At 38.4% G+C, this 11,256-nt stretch overlaps 1 pseudogene; it reads left to right on the forward strand.

Moving 5' to 3' along the window:
- Positions 1 to 4,169: 4,169 nt before the first annotated feature.
- LOC149831721 (pentatricopeptide repeat-containing protein At3g26782, mitochondrial pseudogene) lies at positions 4,170 to 5,624 on the forward strand (annotated as a pseudogene).
- The last annotated feature ends 5,632 nt before the right edge of the window (positions 5,625 to 11,256 follow it).

Below are 11,256 nucleotides of genomic sequence, written 5' to 3' on the forward strand. Positions count from 1 at the left end.
TAAACTGTTATTTTGTTCATCTAATGTTGTTTTTTAGTGAAGACGATTTGTGTGAGGTTCACGAAGCAGGGCGGCTGTTGCGAGTACTCTAGTGCCTCCTGTCACTTGTCTTGGTGATGATGCATAAGGCCGGGGGACATCAACATATTCTATTGATTAGTCAGACGATGATCTTTCCCTGAAGGCATCGTCCCCTAACCATGGTGCATCGAGCAGTAGCATGTAAGTGATCATTTTTCATGTTAATTATATCTTTTTTTCATATATGTCACCTTGATTCAATCTATTTTAACCCTATGTACTTGTCCGTGCAGCCTCAACATCTACAATGACACCTCAAAGAAACAACACTAATGCTATAAAATCTTAGCATGGAAAACAAAAATATAACGACTTGGAGAAAAGATAAGAATGCATAAAAAAATAAATTCACTTGCCGTAACATGAAATGCATGTTTATGGCTTCTATATAACAAAACAGAGTGCAGTTATTGAAATTATGAGGGTGCAGCAAGTGTATTAAGAATTACAAATCCTTAACTCTGGAAGTGTGCGCCCATGGTAAAAAATAATGGCTCGCTATTCATGAAAGTGTTTTGCCATGACGTGAAGCCAGCTTCAGAAGCACTTGACTTCCAGCTTTTGAACTGTCTTTGAGAGTGAGCTTTTGAGGACAATGGTTCAAACAAGGAGCCCGTAACTGGGGTTAGCTGACCTCCACCAGTTATACAACTTACCATATTGGGTTTTGAACTTGCAACGTCCCAACACAAGGTGACGTGCACTAATATCTCCACTCAGTTGGTACATGTGCTATTTAAGATAATTAAATGAAGTGGGATTCTAGCAATACCAAGGGCACCAGTGCTCTAGTGGTAGAATAGTACCCTGCCACGGTACAGTCCCGTGTTTGATTCCCTGCTGGTGCAACAATTTTAACATTTTCTGTTCTAGTTTTTTTTTTTTTAACCCCTCCACTCGGCGAGCTGAGGGTCGATTGTTTTGTTCGTTCAACCAAACCCACAACATCCTGGAAATTCTAAACCTTCGGTGAGAACCTGAATACCAACTGGGTTCATCTATCTCCCATCCATTCTTTGCAAGGTAACTCTTTTTTGTCCCATAAACTGAGACAAGTCAGATAAGATCAATCCACTGCTGGGTTTTCCTATGAGAGAGAGAGAGAGAGAGATGGCTGAGTCTCAAATATGGTTTTAGATTGATAAGACTCATGTAACTTGACTCAACATGTTACACCGTCAGAACTGCCTTGGCATTCATCCAAACTGTGAACAAGTTCATTGTGTTGTGAGCCGTTCATTTTAAATCATTTCGATGCCATCCATCCGAAACAAGGACAGAGAAAATGGTAGGTCCCATCCAAGTGATAGGCATCTCATTCATATAGGTTTTGGATGCCGTTCATCTGGAGATCAACGGCATCTAAAAGTGCTCTGAACACACTAACCTGAAAACACGGGCTCCCCTAACTCTCTCTCTCTCTCGCTTGCGGTGTTGCGGAAGGCGAAGAGTGACGAAGATCTTTTCCGGCTTCTCCAAGACCAGAAACGAGCTCTTCCTGTACTGAAACCTCGCCAACAGCGATTTTGTGCTCGACGAACTCGAGACGGTATTCACTCCTCCTGGATTAGAGACTAGGATTTGGGTTTGGCGCTTCTTTCTGAGTTCTATTAATCCGCCGGGGAATTGGAGGACCTGTCGCCGGAAACCCCATTTCCCTTTTCTTTGTGGGGACGACTCATTTTTCACTAAATTTCTTTCTTCTTCTCCCTTCTCTTCATTTGCTCGTTGCCATTCTGCGGTTTTGCTTTGTGTGGAGGAAGTCTATGTAACATATATGTCATTAGTGTTTTACTCTTTCTTTTTTTTCCTTTTTGATGGTTTATAGCTCTGTGAAGATGTTGGTGTTAATTGGTGGTTTATGCATTAGAATATGAATTGTTTAGTTTTGGGCAGATCTAAATGTCACTAAATTTTCATGTTTTTTTTTTCTCTAGTTGCTTTGACGGTGTTGGGCCTGTTGGTGTTAGTATCATTATTATTTATTAGTTTCAAAACCATTTCATTTGCAGTTCTTCTTCAGTGTGCGGGATATCAACTAGGTGTTATTAAATAAATTAAATTCTGTTTTCTTTAGAGATATTGATGAGTGCATCTTTATTAACTATCTCACAGGAACTGGAGACTAGAGTTTGGTTTGTGGGATATCATCTGGGTTTTATTGAATACATTAATCGTTGTTTTACTGGTAGTAGTTGGAATTTAGGGATATTAATCAGTGCTTTCTTATTAATGTTAACTATTTTAGAGGAATTGGAGATTGGTGTGCCGATATCAACCCGGTTTTATTGAATAAATTAATCCCCTTTTTTTCTGGGTGGATTGATGGAATTAGAGCGTGAGGTTGCATTTAGAGTTTTTTCTGTATGATCATTTTTCCTAATCTAAATTAAATGGTTGGATTATGGTTAGATTTGAAAACTTAAGTGGTTGTCATGGGTTTTCATTTTTCTGAACGATGGGGATGCTAGCTTTGCTCTGTCTTTGAGCTTTTAGTTGTATAAAAAAAAGAAAAAAAAGGCAATTTGGTATTTAATGTTTTTAATATATAGATTCATTTTTCTGATTTGAATGCATAGTCACAAATATCGGTGAGGTTATTTCTCGCGATATTATGGGTTTGGTGATAAATCTTGAAAAAATTTCAGGGCTTTAAAAATTTTAAAAATATATAAAAATAACTAAAATAAGTAAGAAAATATCATATTTAAATAATAAAACACATATATAGTAAAAAATACAAAACAAAGAATAAAAACACATTTAAGATGTAGGAAATAAATAAAAACAGTAAAAATAATTGATATTATCATGAGAATATCACAATATTCTCATGATAATATCATGATATTATCAAATTGGTAATATAGCGACATTTTCAAAATATTGTGCCATACCTATAATATCGTTTGCTGAAAATACAGCTATAATATCGTGATATTTTGAAAATATCGCCGATACCTGTGACTATGTTTGAATGAAATTGTTGGATTATCTTTAGGCCTGAAATTTGGGATTGGGTTTTTATTTTTATACTGATGGGGATGCTAGATTTATTTTCTCTCTCAATTCTTGGTTTTATCATAAAAAAGTAAATAAACTGAAATCGTTGTGCTTGTTTATGATTTGCCTTTTATCTTTGCGTCTTCAAATTTGTGGTTGGTAAATAGTGAGCACCGAGAATGATTTTGTAGTTTTTTGCTATACCCATCTTTTTCCCTGACTTTTGTTGATTTCAATAGCTTAATAGCTTCAAAAGGTTGCTATATATATATATATATATATATATAAAAAAAAAACTTCTTGGGTGCTGCTTTAAAAATCAATGTTCTTTTACATAATTAAAATTAAGTAGTTTAAAACATTGTTGCAGGTAAATTCAAGTTCACCAAAATGCAGAAGCTGTTTGGAATCTTTATTCTGCTATGACAAACCTATTCTCAAGGAAGTTATTGAAGAACCAGAAGGATAACTTTGGCTGAAAGACAAATTGGCAATAATCCTCCTTGCGTTGTGTGTCAAACAAAAGGTGTTCTTTGCAGCACCTGCTATGGTTCTGGCTTATATATTGATTCGATTCTGGAGAGCCAGGGGATCCTTGTGAAAGTCCGGTGCCTGGGTAAGTGTGTGATCTTCATCCACATAATAAGTGACTGAAAATTTCTGTTAATGGCTTTACCCTGTTCTTGATTCTTACGTTCAATCCAGGATTTGGAGATCTGGCACTCCGCACCGTTATGTCCAAAATCACGATCCCTCCATCTCCCGCCAACTCCAACCCCTTCAAATTCTCGATTTCTTATGCCCCCAAATCACCAACATTCCAGGAATTTACTTCCGAACTCCAGAAATGCCTCTCGATCAAACACGTCAAAGTGTTTCATGCCATAATCACGAAGATCCATTTCTCAGACGATGTGTTCCTCATCACCAGACTTGCCCACAAGTATCTAACTTGTGGGGATCTCAACTATGGGAGGAGGATTTTCAATAGAATGAAGAAGCCACCAATTTTTTTGTGGAATGAGATCATCAAACACCATTCTAGATGTGGGCTGCATCAAGAATCCCTGAATTTTTATCGTGCCATGTGGGAATCTGGCGTTTTGCCTAACGAGTTCACTTTCACCTTTGTATTGCCTGCATGTGCAGCCATGAAGTCTGTTTCCGATGGCCGTATGGTTCATAATCATGCAATTCATCGGAATCTAGATTCCAATTTGTTTGTCTCTACAGCCTTGATTGATATGTATGGCAAAGCAGGTGAGATTTCATGTGCACGACAATTGTTTGATGAAATGCCTCAGAAAGTTTTGGCTACATATAATGCCATGATTGGCGGTTATGCAATAAATGGTGAGTGTGAGAAAGCGATGGAGATCTTTGATGTTATGTTGAAAGATGGTGTTGAATTTGATGCTGTAACTATGGTGAGCTTGCTGCAGGCTTGTACTTTTGTTGGTGCCCTTCAACAAGGCAAATGGATTCACCAACATGGTATCAGAGTGAAGATTCCAGTTAATGTTTATGTGGGTGCTGCCCTTATACATATGTATGTACGTTGTGGGAGTATACCGGATGCACAACGGGTTTTTGATGAAATGCCCGAAAGAGATCTGGTTTGTTGGACCACAATAATTTCCGGGTTCGCACTGCATGGACTTCCTCAAATGGCAGAGTCGATGTTTCTACGCATGATCGGAGAAGGTTTCATGCCTGATGGAGTGACTTTTGTGGGCATATTGACTGGTTTTAGCCATGGTGGCTTGGTGGACAAAGGGTGGAATTACTTCAATTTGATGTGGGAGAGATATGGTGTGTGCCCTGGGCTTGAACATTATAGTTGTATGGTGGACATGCTCGGTAGAGCAGGAAAATTGGAAGAAGCTGAAGAGCTTATAAGGAGAATGACAGTGAATCCTGATGCAGGCATCTGGGGAGGCCTTCTCAATGCATGCCGAATTCATAAGAATGTTAAGATTGCTGAAAGAGTTGTAGAGGAGGCTTTGAGATTGGAACCGGGGAATGCAGGCTGGTACGTTTTGATGTCAAATGTTTATGCAGCTGCGAAGATGTGGGATGGTGTAGTTAGGATGCGAATGATGATGAAGGAGAGGGGAATCACAAAACCTCCAGGATGGAGCTCTATTGAGATAGATAAGAAGATTCACCGTTTCACAGTCTTTGATCGCTCTCACCCACAATCAGAAGTAATTTATGGAGTATTGAGTGATCTAGAGGAGAGGATGAGAAAGATGGGATATGTTGCAGAGATGAGCTGTGTGCTTGGAAACTTTCAAGAGGGAGGATTGATGGAGGAATTGCTGTGTGGGCATAGCGAGCGATTGGCGATTGCATTTGGGATTTTGAGTACAAAAAAGGGGGAAGTGCTTAGGATAATAAAGAATTTGAGGGTATGTGTGGATTGCCACACTGCAACCAAGTTCATAACAAGAATTGTACAGAGAGAGATTATTGTTCGGGATGCAAAGAGGTTCCACCATTTCAAGGATGGGAAATGTTCGTGTGGAGATTATTGGTGATTATTTGGGGACCACTGGTTTACTGTTCATTAATTGCAAAATGATTTAATAAATTTGAGGGTATGTGTGGATTGCCACACTGCAACCAAGTTCATAACAAGAATTGTGCAGAGAGATTATTGTTCGGGATGCAAAGAGGTTCCACCATTTCAAGGATGGGAAATGTTCGTGTGGAGATTATTGGTGATTATTTGGGGACCACTGGTTTACTGTTCATTAATTGCAAAATGATTTAATAAATTTGGTTGAAGGAGCAGCTTCACATAAAGTTAAATCAGTCAGCTGCTAATGCTCTGTTATATATGAAAGATGCGTTACTTTTAGAGAATTCAAGTTTCAACCTTTGGTTGGTCTCTTATATGCTATTAGATGACATTAATGGAGTGTTCAAGGGTTGAAGAGGATGAGAAAGTACGGGATAAGTTGAAGAGGTAATTTTATCCTGAAGAGGATTGAAGGAAGAACCGTCATGCAGGCACAGCGAGAAATAGGCCATCACATTTGCGATGTTCAGCACACAAAAAGAGGAGGTGCTTATGATAAAGAAGATTTGAGATTATGTGTGGATTGTCACTCTCAAATAAAATTCATAAATAAGAACTATATATATATATATATATATATATATATATATATATATATATATATAGAGAGAGAGAGAGAGAGAGAGAGAGAGAGAGAGAGATTTCACCATTTCAAGGAAGGGGAAGTGTTGGCGATCGTTTGAATAAATAGTGTGATTTAAAAAAAAAAACTAACAAATTTTTAGCCAAATGGCAGAGATATCATGTAAATTTGATTGATTAACTGTTTATGCTTTATTGGGCATAAAAAATGTATTATTTTGTATAGGCTTTTATGCATTCATGTCTGACTACCCAGTTCTTGAATCCAAATATCTTGAAAATGTAGAAATATTCACGAACATTGAAATGTCTGAGAAGAATATTGATATAAGCTTTTTCCCAAACAATCTAAAATTTCATGTCGCACGATATGATCAGTGATAGGTTGTAAGAATGTGCAGTACGAAAGGTTCGCTATGACCTATAAGTGGCTAGTGTTTGGTCACTAAGGGGTGCTTGAATGGCCGTCCCATCCTGTTTGCGGGACACCCTGCCGGTGGGCCTTCTTGCCCACGCACAGCTAAAATGTATCATAGCTATTGCTTATAATAGTGAAAACACAAATTATGTAGTCTAAGCATCATTCTAATATGTAGTCTAAGCATATCATATCTGTTGGAGATAAATCCAAACCTATAAAGATGATGCTTGCATACCCCTTTTAGTTCACACCTGCATGGGCTGGTTTGCTAGCTAATCATGAGATTCTAGATCTGTGGTTATGTATTTTTTGAGTAACGGTTTATTGCTTGCCAATTGGTCCATTTCATTTGTTTCAGGGATGTTTTTCAAAAACTATTTTGGGCTCTTCATTGCAACATCATGGATGCTTTAAGAGGTGCACTATCTTCAAAAGAGGTAAGGATGTACAATGGTCTTTTTCATTAGAAAAGCCAGTACTGCCATTGAATCTATCATGTACATTGATTGATAGTCTGCCACTTGATGCATATTGCTGAGATAAAGGGCATCTTCACAACTTTTTAGGGTCTCTGGTAGCTCATTCTCAGATTTAGTAAACGATTTTCTGTTCCTTGGCACATGCATTACCTCAATGTAAGAAGATGCCAATCATCCTTGGAATTTTCCGAGGGAAAACGTTTTGGGGGAGCCAATATCAGGTGTAGCTAAGATCCCCAAAATCTGGGTCTCTTGAATCATGATGAAGAGGGTGAGTCCTTAGCAAGGAATCCAAGATAATTTCAATCGTTGGGTAATTTAAAAGCTTTTACCATAGAAAAAGGGCCCTTACCTCTCTCGCTCTCATGATGATTTAGAGGTGAATCCTTAGCTAGGAAGCAAAGATAATTCAATCCATATGTAGAAAAAAGTCTTTTCACCAAAGAAAAACACCCTTCAAAAATCCTTACGTTAAGGGGGTGTTTGTTTCCTGTCCTTTCCTATGAAATAAGCATTCTTTCATAGCGAAAACAAACTTCTGCATGAGAAATATGTTGTGGGGCCCACATGATAGAATAAAAAAACCATGATTTTCTATCAAAATGGGCTCATATTTCCCGTCATGGGAAAGCATTCTCCCTCCAAGGTGTCCCTTTCAAGGGAAATTGACTTCCTTTGGATGGGTTTATAACATGCGCCCCCCTAAGGCCCCCTCTCGTCATCATCATCATCATTATGGATTGGTAAAAGAGTAATGTAACTCAACATTTAGTGAGTATGAGACACAGGTAGGTGTGTCAATGGGGTCGGGTTTGACCCAGACCCAACCCGTACCAAACCCTTAGGGTCAGGGTTTGGCGATAAAAAAAGGAGATCCAATTAAAAACCGGGTTGGACCCAAAAGGTCTGATTAGTATATGAAGCTTGGTATGGTTTGTGAAATTTCATACCAGACCCGGTCTGACCCGAGATCCGATTAAGACCTGTGATTTTTCAATGTAAAAAAAAATAAAAAACATTTATTTTATAAGGTATGGACCGGATCTGGTTCATGAAATCCTTATAGGGTTCGGGTATGGTTTTTCTTATAACATAACGGATAGGATTCGGGTCTGGACCTGATACCCAAACCTCAAAACAGATCCGGGTTAGGACTCACCTGGGTCCAAACCAGTACTTGGTTCCAGTAATGCATGAGAAAACCATAGCAAGTTAAGGCATTGCCTAAACTCTTCCGATTGCCTTGAACTTGATATTTAGGTCACAAGCGTAAGAATATCCTTATTTCATGGCCAAAGTGTACTGCACTTGGGAGACATTTGCCTAGGCTGAGACCATCTACAGTTTTGCCCCTGCATCCAAGCCAATGAAAGCTTATGTTTGGATTTGCAGCTTTTGGTCCATGGCTCAACCAGGGCAAACTTGGACCTACAACTGGATCTGGGCGAGCTACGCCACAAGGACAAGGACATGGACATGGACATGGACAGGGGCCTAGGCATATGTGAGTTTGAGACACGGTTTTGTATTTTTTATATGATAAAACAATATATGTTTGACATGTTAAACAATGTCATCAGAATTGTTGTGAATTAGCCAAAAAATCGATTCAATAAAGTGGTCGACTTGGCCCCCAATTCACTTCGAATCGGGGCAGAATCGGCCCTTTTTTAATGTATTAGCAGTTTTATGATTCTTTAAGTTAAAATTGACCATTTCAACTCAATTCTATTTGAGTCTGAATTGGCTGATTCTCTAAGGCTATGTTTTGGAGCGTTGAATCTAAGATTGTGTTGTATAGTTTTCGCCATGCTCTCCTACTCTCTTGCTGTTTGGGAGCAGTGGCGTTGTGTTGGCAGGCCCAATACCACATTTCAACACCTTTTTCTAAAAGGATGTTTTTGGCAACTCCATCTCTCAACGTCACACATTGCCAAACAAATGTTTTGGCAAGACACTCAAACCATGTTTCCATCCCATTGCAAAGCTCCCAAACATAGTCCCGATTCAAGTCTGAAATTGATTCTTACAACATTTACTTTAATATGTATCAAGTAATCTATCTGTATATCATGTCATGTTAAAAAGACACGAGACCTACCCAGTAAACTCTTATAACCATGATATAGTACAAGAGTTAAGTGGTTCCTCCCTCGTGCCTACATCCACTGGCGAAGGAGTAAGAAAATCTACTAGTAAATTTGAGAAAATACAGAAACAAGATACTGAGCTCTCAAAACCCTAATCCCAAATACACCTGAAACTCTCATGCCCAACTCTCGAAAGGATACGGCTACAAATACAATGAAAGGGCATAAAACTCTATCTGTTACAAAAGAAAAAAATACAAAATCAGACAGATCCATATCGCAGAGGCTCTGTCTCCTCACCCCCGAAGGGGTTTGTGGTGGGCTCCGGTCTCATTCCCTTCGCTACCACCACAAACCTCCATTGAAAATCTCATTGTACAGTTTGCCAAAATATTTTTGTATCAAATGATGGATCAGAGCGGGTCCAATATTCAAGACACCCGCAACAAATCTCCATCTTGGCTTGAATTCCATCAAATACTCACACAATCAACAAACTTATCCACCTTCTCCATAAGATTCCTAAAGGACTCAATTCCATGAGTAATAAACACCAATCAAATTCAAGTAGACTCTTATTGTTATAATAACTAACAGTAAACTATTGACCAAAGCCAAGCTCACCAAATATATCTCTCAACCAAATAGCTTCTTTCACTGTTATATATTCAGCCACTATAGTAGATAGAGAAACTGCAAATCACAAAGTAGCTTTCCAACTAATTGAATAACCACTTAGAGAAAAACACATAACATATTTCCTGCATCAATGACCTGGTAAAAAAAAAGTGCATATTTCCAAAAAATATCATGATGTTTTTGTTAATACACCCAAAAAAACTCCTTTGTATGAGTAGTGTCATTCCGTTGAAGACTTGATTTTCAGATACTGTTAAAAAATATGTGAGACATTTAACTACAGAGAGGTTGTCAACCTAGTAATGTGATGTTTGAGATTAAAGGTTAATAAAATGCTAGTGTTTTAATAATTCAGATAATTCCATAAAAAATATTGATGGAAATTCGTGCTCATTTTCTTCATCTTTTTATGCCTTTATTGGTGAAAAATGAATCAAGCTGTTTTTGTCGCTCATGCGATCCCATGTTGTAGTTCTTACCAACATCATCTTGAACTTGCATTACCTAAAGCATGTCTGTACCATGTGCTGGAAATTTGTCTAGGCCTCCTTGTTGTTCTGCTGGTCAATACTGGGTATGCTAACGGATGGGATCCAGTATGCCACTTTTATGATTTTTGGCTGTTCCAACCAGATTTGGATCCAACCTTCATATGCATTTAGCTGATCCGCCTTTTGCATCCCTAGTCAATATGGGTCATCTAATAGGGTTATCTTTAAACCATGACAGGGTAGTAAAGGATTCCATTTCTGGTTTCCAAGAGATCCAAGATTTTTTACAAACTTTCAGGGAATTCAGTTAGCCAACACTGGGTTTTAGGTAGGTCTATTGTCTAGCTCTTTCAAGAAGTGGCTGGGCATGATAGAACTGCAGTCATCAAGAAAATAGTGACAATGTGACCAAGTTCATGAATTAAATAGTAGAGAATTGGCTTACGAGGGCTCCACGCATCTGAAATGAACTGTTCATGAATTTGCATGATCCTTTGTCTGAGCAAACATCAAGAAAATATTGATAAAGTAACGGGCAACAATTAACAATATAAAAATGCTTAGAATATTTAAAATATGAATAGCAAAAAGTGCACATTGAAATCATACGAGAGGACCATAATATGTTTTGTTTTTGAAAGGCAAGCTGGGGTTAGGCAGACCCCCACTAGTTATTATTCAATGTACCACTGGGGTTTGAACCTGCAACATCCCACCACAAGGAGATGTGCACTGACAGCTCTTACCAACAACGCAGAGCCTCTTTTGGTGTTACGACCCGAATTTTAGAAAATGGTATGGATTTGAGCTTCAGGATCTACACACCTTTTCCTGTAGAGGGTTGTTCAAGCTTAGGCGGGACCCAAGATAGTAATGACATGACAGC

Source organism: Nuphar pumila, chromosome 7 (genome assembly GCF_984573655.1).
Source record: "Nuphar pumila chromosome 7, dmNupPumi1.hap1.1, whole genome shotgun sequence".
Taxonomy (NCBI): Eukaryota; Viridiplantae; Streptophyta; class Magnoliopsida; order Nymphaeales; family Nymphaeaceae; genus Nuphar; species Nuphar pumila.